This window comes from Euprymna scolopes, chromosome 24 (genome assembly GCF_053919585.1).
Source record: "Euprymna scolopes isolate OS-2025 chromosome 24, ASM5391958v1, whole genome shotgun sequence".
Classification (NCBI taxonomy): domain Eukaryota; kingdom Metazoa; phylum Mollusca; class Cephalopoda; order Sepiida; family Sepiolidae; genus Euprymna; species Euprymna scolopes.
This window is the reverse complement of record NC_136505.1, coordinates 105,101,910-105,119,572: the sequence shown is the minus strand read 5'-3', so window position 1 is coordinate 105,119,572 and position 17,663 is coordinate 105,101,910. Positions and strand designations below refer to the sequence as shown.

General features: G+C 36.6%; 1 protein-coding gene across 1 annotated transcript in view; it reads left to right on the top strand.

Annotated features, from left to right (window-relative positions):
* LOC145246541 (ribitol-5-phosphate xylosyltransferase 1-like) overlaps positions 1-17,663 on the top strand; it is a 565,148-nt gene that overhangs the window by 524,489 nt on the left and 22,996 nt on the right. The window lies entirely within an intron of this gene.

Here is a 17,663-nt window from a genome sequence, read left to right as displayed (position 1 = left end):
AAAAAAACAGGTGACGACGCGCAGTTGGAAAATAGTAAAGTGTGAAAAAAACAGATGCGTGTTTTTGATTGACGTGACGGCGATAGCTATTCAGCAGTTAGCATTTTCTGCAGGACAGTTTTTAATGAGGTAAATAAATCGGTTTGTTTGTTTTTAAAAACCCGCTCCCTGTTTATTAGGGGGAGCGTCTCGTCTCAAAATAAAAGCTACCGTCTGATATGACGAAGTCGACATTGAACAAACGTTACTTAGCTCTCTAGAGACCACTGGCTTTTGGCCAGTTGTATTTATTTGCTCCCCCACCGAGCAAATTAGGCACAAGGCCAATTTTTATTGTGAGGAGTCAAGGGAGGGGGAAGGGAAAAAAGGGGACCAGCTCCCGAGAGGAGGGAAATGGGAGCTGGTTAAAGGTCAAGAATGTGGGGTTGCCCCCACATCTGGTTTTTGCTAGTCATAGCTAGTCCTAGCTAGTCATAGCTTGCAGTATCTGTCGGAACAGATATTACACTTTTCCAGCATCGGCACGCGTTTTTTTTTTTCACACTTTACTATTTTCCAACTGCGCGTCGTCACCTGTTTTTTTTTTTTTTTTTTCACACACACCTACAAACACCCGGGCAACGCCGGGTACCCCTCACTAGTCTATAATATAAATCTCACCTGTCTGTCTAAATGTATGTATGTGTGTCTGCCTAAAACTTTCGGCCAGTGATTAGAGTCGAGTTTTGCTTTTTTTTATACCGAAAACCGAATGTAACGCGTGCCGGAAATGTGGAATAATTAACGTTTGAAAGTCAATAAAATTAAATAGAGAGGCGAGCTCCGTGGGTAACTCTGAGATATTACAATTTATAGATGATATAAAAAGTTTTAAGAAGTTGTGAACCGAGCGAGCGCTTCTCTGAAAGAAGCCTTTTGTGGACATCGAGGAAAAGCGTACGTACGTACATACATACATACATACATACATACATACATACATTTTTGCTTTTATATATATATAGATGACAGTAACAATGATGACACCACACAATTATTCACACACTGTTCTTCTTCTCAACCGACTTCCAACTCTTGACTGATACGTGTCTCTACTAAGATCCAAATCATCCTACAGTGACCTCTACATCAGACTTTAGAGGTCATACCAATTTTTAAATTATTGTTTGTGCTAGTTATGAAAACATTCCTTTTTCCGAAAACATATTTGTTTTTATTTATCTAAAATTCCTTCTTGTTATTTATTTATAGAATCTAGTCAAGTTAAATTCCTAAAACGTCATTTAACCATATTTGTCCTTGAATTGAATCTTTCTCTTTAAAACAAATCTAATTCCACTACACTATGATAATAATAATCTTCTTGCTCAGGCAATTTAGCGATGCCCCGGAAGTGCTAATATGCGGCGCTGTTTACGTTTATATGGCATACAGAAAGAGTGTGCTACCCTCGTCAAGTAAATAAAGAGTTCCATTCGAAATTCGTTCAAATTCCCGAGCCTGACAAGATACACCTGAAGAAAGTCGGAGGTTACATTAACCAAAACATTGTGAAAATGACAACAAAGATGAGAACAGTAGTCTGAAGAATCCAAAATACAAATATTTTTATACCTTCAGACACTAGCGTTTCATACTTACACAATCATCAGTATAGGAATTGATAATCACTGCCAGTCAGGGGATTCGGACCCAGTCACAGTGTCACCCTTGACTTTGTAGGCTAGGTTCAGACTACTAGAAATTAATACAAGAACTGAGGGAAATTAAATATCTCCAGATGTCAAATCAGTGGACATAAACTGTAAACAGTCAGAGTATTCAACGACAGGAAGTCGGGATATTGCATTTGAATATTGCTTTTTCTTAATTCCCTAAAGCGGCTCAACTTTATTTTCTTGAAGGGGTTTTATTAACGATATTTTTTTAAATAAATATTAAATTATTTGTATGTGTGTATATATATATATATATACATATATATACAAATTATTTGTATATATATATATATATATATATATATATATATATATATATATATATATATATATATATAAAAGGAACTTTGTGTGTGTATGCGAGTTCGTACCCTATGAACTTTGAAATGACTGGCCTGATTCTTTTTTAATTGCATACAATGGTGCTTGATGTGTGTGAGAGTGTTCTTACACAGGTTTTATATCTTAAAGCGCCTGATAAGTATTGAAAAAAATCTAATTCAAGAAGGAAGTTCGATTTTGACCAAAGCTAATACTTATACAACTTAACATCACGAGTGCATTTGAAAAGTTTTATCACCGCACAAGCAGAAAAGCCCAACCTAGAAATCCGCTATACATTCTTTTTAAGAAAGGAGTGCGTTCGAAATGAATGTTTCTTTTTTAGAGCACAATTGAACCACGATACTTGACTTTTGTACGTTTAACTTGAATTCAAGAGATTATGTAAAAATAATTTTATAAAATCAACAGTTGGTTCTTTAATAAGACAGGGGCGCGTTCGTCATGAATGTTTGTTTAAAATTGAACCATATTACTTGACATTTGCATTTTAAAATTTAAGTAAAACCATTATTTACAAATAATTTTATAAATTAGTAATTCTCTACAGTGCAATGTAGACTACAATGTATTATGAACGAAGTCACTGTGGGGAGGCATGTGAAGCTTCCTGTCAATACACTTCAAGAAGGGGGTAGAACATATACATGGTGAAACCCCCCCCCCCAAAAAAACGGGTACCAACTCTAATTAGGCCCCGTTTCTTAGTGTTTTGTCCGAATCAAATGAAACTTTGGTCATAACTAGTTTATTATATTCAAAACCTCACATGAAAACATTAGGGCATTTGACCTTTTTTTCTCCGTTCTACGGCATATGTTCTAGATGGCCTCCATTTAGCTTTTTTTTTGGGGGGGGGGGTCACCCTGTGTGTGTGTGTGTATATATGGTAATTTATAAAAACTGAAGAAAGTGCTCAATACTGTTGTAGAGCAAATATGCGTTTTATTTTTTATTACCGTATCTTTCTGTTGAGTTACATTATTGTTTCAGCTACCCGGCCGTTTTTTTTTTGCCGTCTGTAGCTTCCTCAGACTTTTACAGAAACGTAAAAGTCTGATGAAGCTACAGACGGCAAAAAAAAAAAAACGACTGGGTAGCTGAAACAATAATGTAACTCAACAGAAAGATACGGTAATAAAAAATAAAACGTATATTTTCAAAGGATGATTATAAAATATTAACCTGCATGCCCGGTGTTGCCTGGGTGTTTGGAGGTGTGTATTGAGCAAAAAGATAAAAACAACAGTGGTTGTAGGCAGGCAAGCTCGAACCCGTGATGCGAAGGCGGAAAAGAAAGTGAAAGAAAACCAATTACGCCATAGAAAAAAAAAAAGAAAAAGGTATTTACAGCTTCTCTTCCAATTTTCGGATTTTAATTATGTCAAATAACATTTCAATTCCTTTTGACGGATTGAGTGTTGCTATTTCTTCTGATGAGTTAAGGGCATAATAGATTCACTGATTGATATAAGAATTAAGTGATTGATTTTGCGCTATGAAACAGATACTGTTAAGAATTGTAGAAGTCAACTGAATTAAAGGAATAAATTATAAGATGGTCAACATCATGAATTTTGGAATATAATTTTTTGTCATTTATTCTGTGTGTGTGTGTGTATATGTATATATATATATATATATATATATATATATATATGTATATATAATGCAATAAATAGGATAAGTTAACTAGGCAAAAGCAAATGTAAACTTCAGTGCAATGTAAGTATTAATGTTTAATCCCAACCAAGTAAAAACGCTCAATATGACAGTAGGACGTAGAGCTTATTATGAGAGTCATAAATGAAAACTAAACCACAATTTATTGGTAACATTTATTTGTTAACGGAATACCTCCAATAAACAAAAACGGTTAAAAATATCCTTTTTCCACAGAATTTCAAAGAATGCAAGATCCTTCTTTTGCATTCTTTGAAATTCTGGGGTAAAAGGATTTTTGTTTATTGAAGATATTCTGTCGAAAAATAAATTTTACATGTAAATTTTGGTTTATTACAGTTTTCATTTATCTCTCTCTCTCTCTCTATATATATATATATATATATCTATATCTATATATATATCTATATATATATATATATATATATATATATATATATATATATATATATATATATATATATATATATATATAAAGTGAACGTGTCTGTGTGTGTGTCTGTGTACATTTCCCTACGCAATAACTCTGTCAATTTTAAGTCCACAGACTCGAAATTTGATGTACGGGGTACTGAGATTTAGAAAAATCCTTGTGATCGGTTTTCGGCCAGAAATTTGGCTGTTAAAGGGTCAAAGTTCAACGATTTGACCTTTGAGAACTCTACCAAACTTCTCCGACAACAATTTGGGGTCTAAAAACTTGAAATTTTAGATATAGGTTCCTTGGACATGGATCTAACTTAATAACTTGATTTGAACCCAAAACAATAAATGTTAAGGGGTCATAATAGAGGTCAAAGTTAAAAAAAATTGACCGCTTTTTTTTTTTTTTTTTTTTTTTTTTTTTTTTGCTCAACATACACCTCCAAACACCCGGACAACAACGCCGGGATGAAATGCTAGTGTGTGTGTATATATATATATATATATATATATATATATATATATATATATATATATATATATATATATATATATATATATATATATATATATTAGATTACAAGTGTTACTTTTGCCAAACGTTGGTTTTGAAAGTGAGCAGGCACGGACCGAAATAGATTGTCTGGCCCTAAATCTGAAACCAATTTTATTTATTGGCTTTTCTTTGACAAAGCCAAGCATAAAAAAAAAAAAAAGAAAAAAAAAAAACGGAGACGGAGGTTAGAAAGGGCAGGAAGTGTTTTCCGTGTTATTGCAATAAGGAAGTAACTTATATCCATTGTCAAATGCTCAAACGTGATGAATGGGAACGTTTGACGCTTTTAAATCAAAAATCTGAACACACTGTGCAACAGAGAAGACGAGCCCGATCGGCAGAGAGGAGGAGGCGAAGGAGGAAGAGGAGTTAGATTTTTTCTGCGCAGAATTTCCTTCTTGTTCTACAAAGTCCAGTCTCCTCCCCCCTCCTCCTCTTTATCCGACTTGTGCGATCATAAATTACAATTACTGACCAATTGATTCTAATTGACATCCTGCAAAATGATCTACTGCAGACGGGGGTTAACTCATAACGCAAAGATTGGGAGGTAAAGAACAGCATGTTTACGTTAACGGATGCTGCGATTGCAAACGTATCGGTGTTTAAAAATGGACGCTTCAAAAGCAAACATTTGTTCAAAATTTTTGGACAACGTCCAGTTTTTTAGCTTCTTATAGCCAAACCTATCGATTTTTTAAAATGATTTTTTTTTTATCTGTTTCTTGGCAGTGTTTCTCTCTCTCTCTCTCTCTCTCTCTCTCTCTCTCTCTCTCTCTCTCTCTCTCTCTCTCTTGTAACGTTACCCAACACGTTGTAGCCTCAGTCGCAAAAGGAGATAAAGAATAGGAAATAACTTCAACTCGCTGTTTTAGGTTTTAAGAAAAGACTTTTATTCCTCATTCTGCCGTCACGCGTGACTTCTCGTTACGGCTATGACGTCACCCACATGATCGCCTCCTCAGACGTGTTCAACATATCTGTGACCGTCTTCTCGTGCTCTCCTTTTTATAGTCTTCTTTTTACTTATCATGACGTCATTTCACAGTTATGTTACAGCGTCTACAACTATCTCTCTCTCACCCTGTCCAAATCTCTCTTTCCCTCTCTCTCACGTTATTTTGTCTATAATTTTCTCTCCCGTCTTCGGCTCGTTCTTTCTTCTCTTCACCCTTTGTTCATCTGCCTCTCCTTCTATGTCTCTCTTCGTGTCCCTTTCACTTGGGTTAACTTAATTCTTTGCCTATCGCCAGGATCTCCATTATCACTGTCCCTTTGTCTGACTTCGAACCTCTCATTTAGCCCTTATTTTCTTTCATTCCCAAATAATTCCTCCGTATTTCTCCTCTCTCCCTTTTTATTTTCTAAAACGATATAACCCCCCTCCTCTTTTAAAAATTAAAAAAAAAAACTTTCTCAACTTGGCCCCTCAAACCTAATCACAAAGTTTATAACTTTTCCTTTTGCGTATATATATTTGTTTAAAAAAATGTTGCCTACCAAACTCCTCTGTCAGTTTTTGGTCTACAGACCTGAAACTTAATATATAGGGTATTCGAACCCATGCGAAACCTTATATTTGGATTTTAGCTGGGGAAAATCGGTGTGAAAATTGAAAAAATGGAATTTGCTAGGTGAAGGTCAAATTATGAATATGCATGCATAATGTAATAGCTATTGGTTCATGTTTTAATTTTTAACCTTGCAGCAAACGTGTCTTTATAGCTCGGGCATTAACGTCAAAGGAAAAAGTAAAATGTTAAGCTAAACGTTTTAGTTTCAATTATTGGTGGTGGCGCACACATTTTTTTTTTTTTTACTTTTTAAATTATTACTATATATTGGGTCCAATATAATAAAATAAATTCACCTGTCTGTTTAAATGTATGTATGTCTGTTTAAAACTGTTGACAGAGGTGACAAATTTTTGCAGGATCAGTATCGTTTTGAAGCTTGACCCTTCGGACGACAAATATCGAAAAATTGGCTGAAAACATTAATTCCTTCACTCTCAACTGGACACTTTTCTACAGGGAGGGGTCGCTTTTTTCGCCGCTATTTTCGAAAGTCATCCCGTTTTTTTATTCGATTATCTAGCTTTAATTTACACCTACATCATTTCCACTTTGGTGATGGGCACAATAGCAAAGATGTCATGTTTTTTTTTTTTTTTTTTTTTTTCACATTTTTTTTCCTCCTTTGTGGTACAGGTTCGAACCTGTCTGCCTACTACCACTTTTTTTTTTTTTTTTTTTTTTTGCTCAACACACACCTCCAAACACCCAGGCAACACCGGGCATCCAGGTTAGTATAATAATAAATACGAAATCTGCATTAATCAAAATATATTTAAGCGTATTTTATGACCGGGCAATGCCAGGTGGCCTGCTGGTAATATGCAAGCGAACATTTATTATTAGATAAACAGTTTGTGAAGAACATGTAAAAGACATCATGCATGCCATCTTGTTTCCCTAATAAGGAGGAAATAATAGACTCGAATACTAAAGGAATATAAGATGGAACGTTGTTCCCCCCTAAAGACAACAACACTGCAGCTTTATTTTAAAAGTTTTATTGCAAAAAATCAATTCAGGTAACTTGATTATGTAGTAGAGCTGACATCTGTTCAATGTAGCTGCCTTCAACCTCAATCACTGGCTCAATATGGGTCTGGAACAAGTAGCATGCCTTTTTCACAAGTGCCGGTGAGAGCTCAACAAATGGCAGTGATCAGGGTGGTTTTGATGTTGTTGGAGGTCATGTTGGTGATGTTCTCGATGTATGACCTAACGAAGTAGTCCGGCAGGTTCAGGAGAGGAGAGGTGTCAGTGAGAAAAGGGTATAAAGTTGTAGCACTCCTTCTGAAGCCAAACCTGGGTCTCTCGACTTGTAGGATGGCATACAGTCCTGCTGCCACACCCAGCGTCTGCCAGCGGCCAGCTGATTGCACCAAGGGATCACCACACTTCAAAGATGTGAGGTGGCATGATGTGGCGCTCACTTGAAACCACATTTATTATCATAACTGTGGCCAAAAGCTTTGTTTTCATCACCCTGGTCATGTCCCTGTTATTTGTGGCAATCCAGCGATGCATTTTGAGGGTGCTGGCAATGGTCCTGCTGTCATAACTTGGATCAGTAAAGAGCATGAGCTGTACAGCGGCGCATCTCCAATTTCGCTTGTTGAACATTGTGTCACTTTCAGACATGATAGAAGGCTCCTCTTGCTGTTGGGATCTGTACACAACTTTCCAACTTTCCAACTGGTAGATGGTCTGCAGCACAAAAAAAAACCGGTTTTAATCTAGGGCGACAATTTTATCGTTCCAGTCCGTATATTAATGTCACAAATAGGAAAAAACATGTTGCCAGAGATAGAAAATTATATATGATTGATGAATAAGTTACACGAATGCACGTATTCTTCATGAATTTTATTTTGTGTTTATTCGTTTATCCTTTTATCATTCAAAGTTAAGTGGCAGTTTTAGTCATTTAAACCTACGTCACTTCCGGTTTGCCGATGGGTGCAACAGCAAAGACGTCAGGTTGTTTTTTTTTTTTGTTTTTTTTTCACGTTCTTTTCCTATTTTACGGTACGGGTTCGAGCCTACCTGCCTACTACCACTTTTTGCTTTTGCTCAGCACACACTTCCAAACACCTGGGCAACGCCGGACACCCATGCTAGTCATACCTAAATGCATTTTATTTTATTTTGGTGGATTCATATTTGCTATTTCTTCTGATGAGCTAAGGGCAAAATAGATTCATTGATTGATATAATAATTAAATGAATGATTTTGTGCTATGAAACAGTTACTGTCAAGAATTATAAATGTCAACGTGATTAAAGGAATAAATTGTAAGATGGTCAACATCATGAACTTTGGAATATAGATTTTTTTCATTTGTTTATCATTAAAACACTACCATGTGTGAATATATGGTTAAGTGGGCTTAGAACTAATTTAAATGATGTTTAAGCATTTCTCCTAACAAACATCCCGGATATCTTTACACTAAGTGAGACTAACCTACACTCCTCCATCCCCTCTAACTACTTTAACATGCCCAGATATCTCCCACTCTGCCGTACGGACTCTGACAGACATATGCACGGGCTTGGAGTCTATATTCGAAACACCCTCCCCTTGACTAGAGAAACTAAACTAGAATCGGACGATCAAGCCTTTATGTGCTTTAGACTTAACATGCAACATAACATTAGTTGCTTTTATTTCCTCTACCGCTCTCCCTCGACCCAGGACCGTACCCTAATAAACAAAGTCTCTGACATCATAGATACAGCACTTTCTCTCAACACTAGCGCACAAGTTCATGTATTTGGTGACTTCAATGTCCACCACAGTAACTGGATTGGATTCTCAAATTACACAGACGCAGCTGGTGCCACAACGCATAGCTTCTCAATATCTCATTCACTATCACAGACGGTTACATTTCCAACCTGTTTCCCTGACCAGTAAGAGCAACACGCATCACTTTTAGATCTGTTTCTGACCACAGTTCCTGACGATTGTGTTACGAACGCCCACAGCCCACTTGAGAATGCTGATCATGTAGTGATAATAGTTGAAATCACTCTAAACCCTAGAACCAAAAATGGAAGAACCATTGCTCAAAACAACGAGATATTATAAAAAGGCCGACTGGGAAGCCATCAGGGATCTCATTAGAGACGCCCTATGGTGAAATATCTTTTCACTTCCTGCTGAACAATGCGCAAATGAGACTACTGAATGGTTCAAAACAGCAATTGAAGCACATGTCCCCACACGGAAATTTTATAGCAAGCCCCACTCTCCCCAATGGTTTACTTCCACATGTGCAGCTGCTATCGCGCAAAGGCAGCATGCGTACCACAGATTTAACCGACATACATCCAGTTCAAACAGACAGAAGTATATAGAAGCTAGAAGTAACGTTAAGAAAGAAATAGCGACAGCTAAGAGAGAATTGACTGAAACCACCCAAAAACGCATCGAAGCTCAGAATTAGGAACCCGTGACTTCTGGAAAATCTACAACAGTGTAGTAAATAATGGGCAATCAACAATTCCCCTACTACCCAACAATCATGAAGTTGTTTGCTCAGCAACCGAGAAAGCTAACATGCTTGCCAGTCGGTTTGCCTCCAACTTCACACTAGACCCTGCTAACCACCCTCTCCCAGACTTTCCTTTGCGGACAGATGTCGCACTTGACGATCTGAAAATCACCCCTTCTCAAGTGCATGCCATTATAAAAAATCTTGACATTGCAAAAGCATGCGGACCTGATCTCATCTGGGCTGTGCTATCAAAAATTACTCCGCCGAAGTAGCTCCAATCCTCTCCAAACTTTACAACAAATGCCTTAATAAATCTTGCTTTCTTGCCTACTGGAAAACTGCTTCTGTGGTACCAGTTCTCAAGAATTCTGGCAAAAGAACTGACCCAACAAATTACTGCCCCATTAGCCTCCTCCCACTTTTTGCCAAAATATTTGAGTTCATAATTAACCAAGCTCTAGTCCATCACCTTACAGATGCTAAACTTCTGACTGACCAACAATATGGATTTAGACAAGCCTGTTCTACAGCAGACATTCTAACTGTAATCTCCGAGCGTATATACCATTCACTTGACAAAGCAGGGGAGGCTAGAGCGGTAGCTCTAGATATATCTAAGGCTTTTTGACAGGGTATGGCATGAAGGTCTTCTCAGGAAAATCAGATCATACGGTATCACTGGAAGAATACTTAACATAATTAAATCCTTCTTAGATAAGGGAAAAATCCAGGTTGTCCTTGATGGCTGTACATCGAAACAATATGATATAAATGCGGGAGTGCCTCAGGGGTCTATCCTTGGACCTCTATTATTCCTAATATTCATAAATGACTTCCCTGACAAAATTGTCTGTGAGATGGGTATGTATGCTGATGACACCACACTCTATAACATACATGACAGGAAAACAAAGGAACACATATCTAAAAAAATGGCAGAAACACTTGAGAATGACCTCCGATCTGTAGTGGGATGGGGACAAAAATGGATGGTCACATTCAATGCTGCCAAGACTAAACTTGTTTCCCTCAATAACTACAAGAAACCTTCTCTACCAGGAATAGCAATGGCCAAAGACTCTTTATCTGAAAGCACATCTTTTAAACTCCTCGGCCTAACGTTCACAGGAAACATGAATTGGAACAATTACATTGAGAGTATTACCAGGACCGCTGCGAAAAAGGTAGGTTCTCTCTACCGTGCTAGAAAGCTACTGACCCCTGAAAGTATCCTGTACCTTTATAAGGCCACCATTCGCCCATGTATGGAGTATTGCTGTCATATTTGGGCCGGTGCATCTCGGTGTCTCTCACTCCTAGACAAGGTTCAAAAGAGAGTCGCCAATCTAATATGTCCTGAACTGTCATTCAAGCTTCAGCCTCTGTCCCATCGACGCAACGTAGCATCCCTCTGTCTGTTCTACAAGTACTTTAACGGTGTATGTTCCAACAAGCTGCAAGCACTTGTACCCCCTCTACGAAAATACCCCCGACAAACTCGACAAGCAGTACAATCCCACCCCTTCACAGTAGAGATCCCTAGATGTAAGAGAGCCTTCTACTCCAGTAGTTTCTTCCCCAGAACCGCTAGACTGTCAGGTTCCTGCTTCCCCAACTGTACTGACATGCAGAAGTTCAAGTGTAACGTGAATTGATATCTTGCTGCCCAACTCCCCACCTAGTACCCCTGTAGCCGGTGTCCCTAATAGTGGCCCCCTACATCAAAGTGGCAATGTGCCTTGTTTTGGGTGAAAATGTAATTTAAAAAAAAAAAATGTACATCTATATCAAAAACACTTGTAAACGTTTTTTTTTTTTTAATTTTTAAATTTTTTATTTCCATACTTTGTGAGCCAGGCGCTTATGCAGACCTCACAATTTTAATGAATCATCATTATGCCAGATCAAACATATCCATTCCTGTGTCTCGATACATCTATCATATGTGATCAGTTTTCTATAATAGTCAACCATATAGGAGCCTATTCGTGACCAGACACACACACAGACGTTCAGCTTTATATATAGATTGTCTCAATTTCTTCTCTTCTTTTATTATGGGCAATGAAAGTAAATATAGCATTAATGGGTGTTGTTCCGGTTTTTCTTTATTTCCCATTTTCTTTGTCTGTTATATACATATATATATATATATATAAGTGAACGTGTCTGTCTGTCTGTCTGTCTGTGTACATTTCCCTACGCAATAACTCTGTCAATTTTTAGTCTATAGACTCGAAATTTGAAATACCGGGTACTGAGATTTGGGAAAATCGATGTGACGGGTGTCAGCCAGAAATTTGGCTGTTAAGGGGTCAAATTTCAACGATTTGACCTTTAAGAACTCTACCAAACTCCTGCGACAATTTTGGGTCTAGACACTTGAAATTTTAGATATAGGTTCCTTGAACCTGGATCTAACTTAATAAAGTTATTTGAGCCCGAAACAATAAATTTTAAGAGGTCATAATAGGGGTCAAAGTTTTAAAAAATTAACCATTTTTTTTGTTTTTTTGCTTTTTTTTGCACACCTCCAAACACCCGAGCAACGCCGGGCACCCCTGCTAGTATATATATATATATATATATATATATATATATATATATATATATATATATGTGTGTGTGTGCTTTTTTAAAATATAATTGTTTTTTTTTGTTTTTTTTAAATATAATATATATAATTATTTACTGTAATGATTATTAAATACCCACAGACACTAGTGTTTCATCCTTTCGGGAATCATCAGTGCAAGTGTTTCATCCTTTCGAGAATCAGCAGAGGATTCGAACCCAGCAACGAAGCCATCTCCGACTCCATTAGCAAAGACCAAATCCATCCGGCCACCGTCAACTGCAAGAAATATTGTTGAAATTTAAACATTTATTTTAAAATGTTTTTAACATCTGTCAGAGTGATCTAATTATTATATGATGATCTACGCATATATATATATATATATATATATATATATATATATATATATATATATATATATATATGAGAGAGACGCAGTTATCCACAGACAACTGTTTTGCTGTATTATATTTCTAATGTGGCCAGTGTTTCAAGCTGAGATTCAAAACCTGAAAGTTTGGTTACCAGTCGAAACCTCTTAATTAAATACTATTCCTCTCGCTACAAATGTAAATTATAATACTTATATATGTTTGCATTCACATTATCTCTGCCGGAAGCGCTTAGTTCTTTTGTGAAGGTGTATGTCTTATCTATTCCCTTTCCCCTTTTTCATCTTTTTCTGCCTCTCTTACCCCTCTTTATTTGTTCTGTTCCTCCCTCTCTCTCTTTCAACTATGTCAGGTGTTAAGATTTTAACTTTATTTTGTTCGTTTATCCAATCAGCACAGCCGATTGCTGTAAATTTGTCTCCCCATCCTCTATTTAAAATTTGAGAAAGAATGATGGGGTTGAAGGATAACGATCGTGTTGGTGGAATGCACTTACCATTTATTTATTCCATTCTTCTCTAAAATCTTCATGCTGCGAATGTGGATGCTCTGCAAGGCACTTAAAATAAAAACAAACCCCAAATTCTTCAGTTCATCCTGAAAGCTTTTAGAAGTTTTAGAAACTTAACCAGTTTTTTCCCCGCCATTTGTCTATCGTTAAACATCTTTTTTTTTTCTTTTTTTAAAAACTTTTTCCGCTCGATGCATTTTTATCTTTGTTTATTACGGATAAAATTCCTTATGACGTCATCTAACAATGTTTTGCTTCTATTCCGATCATGTATTTAGCGTAATGTTAGCTCGAATGGTTACGAAATCAGCAGTGCGTGTTCAAATCCATTGAAAGGCAACATGCAAAAACATCTACGATGACCTAAGTGGGTACAGATATTCAGTATTCAACTTGAGGGTCGAAATAAAACAGCCCCAAAAAGGGTGATCACAGGCAGCTTTATTCTATGGCTAGTGGGGGGGGGGTGCTCGGCCTTACCCGGTGGTAAAATATGCTTAAATATAGTTGAATTTATGCAGATTAAGTATTTATTATTACAGAGCTAAATCTCTATTTAAAATATATATATATATATATATAAATGGGACGATTCCAATATTTTTCTCCGATTCCGATACATTTACCGTCCGTATTAAAATCCTGATTCTGATTCTTTATAAATCTCTAAATATTTAACTATAACTTCTCAACTGAAACAACTTTTATGTTTCTCTGTATCCAGAGTGCCTTGAGACATGGGTTTCCTCACATAATAGACGTTTTCTTTGTGTGATATCAAACATGTAGGAAGACAAGTTAAAAGGAAAAAAAACTTCAGTTAAAATTAGTGATGGGACGATTCCAATATTTTTCCCCGATTCCGATACAATTACTGATTCCGATTCTTTATAAATCTGTAAATATTTAACTATAAAAGTGTTATTTTGTCCCGATTACTGTAAAAACACATCTTAAATGTGAATATATTTTCTCAGACATAAAAACACACTTGTGAGGGGATGATCTAGAGATTTTAATCTTACTGGAAGTTTAAAAATCTATAAATATTTTTTATTATTATACAAGCAGTGGAAGATGTTTCTTAAACCAAAATCAAATAAAAAATAAAAGATAATTAAAGAAATTCGGTTTTGGCATCAATAAATAGGCACAAATTTTTCCGATGCCAATTCCGATACCCCCCAAAACTCTGATGTTTCCGATTCCGATTAATCGTCCCAACACTAATTCAAAAGTAAAAAAAAAAAAACTTGCACGTTATCGATTAAAAGTAAAAAAAAAAAACTTGCACGTTATCAGCTAGAATCAAACTCAAAACATTTAGCACTTCAGCCGCGTTCCCTAACATTTGAGCTATTGACAAATTGATAAGAAAAATTTAAAATTAAACCACCTCAAACTTTAAGCTACGAATGAATTTGCGCATGGGCAACAGTAATAGAAATATGTCAGCAAGTTGAAATTAACATTTTGTACTTTAACTTGTCAAAATATTTCTGTAAGCATTATTTTACTTTTATAAACCATCTTTGATGTAGGATTACTATTTCTTGTTAGTTTCAGTGTTTTATGATCAATAGTTTAATAGTTTATCGGTTAAATATTTTCACACACACATCTGTTTTTTTTTTTTTATATATATACAGATGTTGACAATTCATATGATCTCTCTTTACTTAGCTTCCCACAAGGGCAGAGTTAGACATCTGTTTTTAATATGTACAAAATCCTGTTACTCAAAAAGGAGTACTCTAAATTGGAACAAAAATAAAAAAAAATACCACAGTCCAGAAGGATTCCTCCCTAGTTGACTCAGAACATGAAGCAAAATGTTCTATTTTCAGTTTTTCTTCTTACTGCTCCTTTCTTCCTGACCTCAATCCGGGACACTGAGTATTTCCCTTCTTCGTCCTCTTTCTGAAACAAACAACAAAATACTGCTGCCCCCCCCCCAAAAAAAAAACCCCCGACGTCTTTTATATCTGCGAGGGCGCAAACTAATGCAAATGCAAATGAGTACAAACCGGATTTCCTGTACCAACACGCAGGCACAGTGTCATTTGGGCATTAGACGTGATAGCGTTTGGCTCGTCATACATTGTCTACAGAACAGAAAAGATGAAATGCAGTATCTGAACATATACTAAGCTTAAACCATCATCCAGGTGTTTAATACATGTAAATTAACATCACTTTTTGGTAATCCTGACAACTGAAATAACCTATTTAGTGAAACCATCATCAGCAATCTATTAAAAGCTCAAAATCATGCTGAAGTGAGACTTTTCTGTAAGGTTTGTGTCTCACAAAGAAAAAAAAAAAAGAAACTCGACTCAACTTTTTTTTCTTTCAGTTTTTACAAAAGGCATATATTACCAGTACTTTCCAACAACGCATTGCAAATTATTTTAAAAGTCTCTTAGTTTGCCATATAGTTAACAAAACCCTGCCATCTCAACACATGCTAAAAAGTCTTTCATGCTATCACAGAGCCACATGTCCTTCTCATATTGGCCACACTTTTTTTCTGTCCTCTGCCGCCCATGTGTGTTCCCGTTGCTTTCCATTCATGTGTCCATTTTTTCTCTTTTTCTTTCCCTTCTCTTCCTTTGCTGTGATGTCACTTTGCACACTGGCTCGGTCATTTGCATATGTGTCATAATACTGTGGCCGCTACAAATGCTAGCGGCTCTGTTTCATTTCTTTGTCCACATGCAAGGCACGTTGCCGAACTCTTTTAGTGACTAACAGTCAATATTTTCTCTCCGTACTTTTTTCGCTACAAAAAACAGATTTAACAGATCGCAATATTATGCTGCATTCAAATTCTCTCATATGGATTCTGCTCATTTATGCACTAATATTGTTGTTAAAGGTATTAACCCTCAATTCCTTTAATTATCATTCAAATAGCAACGTATGTTCGATTAGTCGTCTACAACAGGAGTGGTTTCAGCATTAATAACTTGAAGAGGGCGATAAATTTTAAAAAACTGATCCAGGATGTCTATTACTAACAGAGATTTGATATCTGTCTGAAGGCGAGACTATATTATCACTTCTATTAAATTGTGTCATTGCCCTATCTCTTAATGCTCAATTCAAGGATGTATCTGTTCTGTGGTTATGATACCATCCTTTCAGGAATTACCTCCTCCATTTTTGAGGGGAAGTTTAGTATCTATTCGTTTATCATAATACATGCTTGCAACTGGTGGAAGCATATATTTGTTAATTGCAAAAGTTTCATTATTTGAATGTTGTGAGTTCAATCCTTGTATAGAGCAGTGCATTTTCATTTTTGTCGTATCCATTTCTTAACATTAGTTTTGTGTAAGGAATATGTTTCGCAGTGTCGCTTGTCTTTGTCAGTTCCTTGAGCTTCTTAACTTGTATACTCTTACTGTCATGGGGCATAACGAAGATGCTCCTGTGCATCTTCGTTATAAGCCAGGTTTCATTAATGCTCGCTCTGTCAGCTCCTCTTCCTTGCTTGTTGATCAAGATTCATGCGGACACCGATTTTTTATTTAAAAAATTTTTTTTTTTTACAAGGGGGTCGGTCATCACTTATCATTGCCTGAAAGCCACTCAAGGATAAAGGTTAATGAATGTTAGGTGGTAGTGTAGTAGCCCTTTATGGTGTAAATTAGGTAGAATTTGATTATTTAAGGTAACGGCTCAACAAGAACTTGCTTATATTGGACTTGAAGGCTACAATATTGTAGTCAACCAAGAAGCACGCCAGAGAACAGTTCCACAGGCAGGCAGTTCTGTTCACGCAATCTGCGTTTAGATTTAGGCACAGATAGAGGACGGGGGAAATTGTTGATAGTGGTTGTAGCTAGTTGAGTGTTATTTCGTGAAAGTTTGGTAAGGGACGGCATAGATTAAAGCTCAGACGAGCACTTGCCATGAAAATAATGTTAGAGCAGAGACAGGCTGACAACGTTTCTTTAAGAGAAGAAAAAGTTAATTTCACAGAATGTGATACGAGAGAGAGGCAGAGAGAGAAGGAATGAATTGGAGAGAGAGAGAGAGAGAGAGAGAGAGAGAGAGAGAGAGAGAGAGAGAGAGAGAGATACCATTTACATAGACTGAGAGGCCGACTTTTGTCCATCTGTGCCCACTGTCATCACCTTCCTGTTGGAGTAACCGCAACCGCTGCATTTTTCTATCCGTTCAGATCGGTGTCTGCAGGCGAACAAAGATAGGACTGCTTTCCAACGGAAGTGACGTGATTTCTTGACTTCCGCATTTAGGATTTCCTTTTTAGTCTGGCCTCCCCCCCTCCGGTGCCCCACTCTTCACTATCTAGCACTCAGAGATTCCCGGCTGATTGTGGTGGTTAGGTGACGTCAATTGCTCGTTTATTTACTCGTT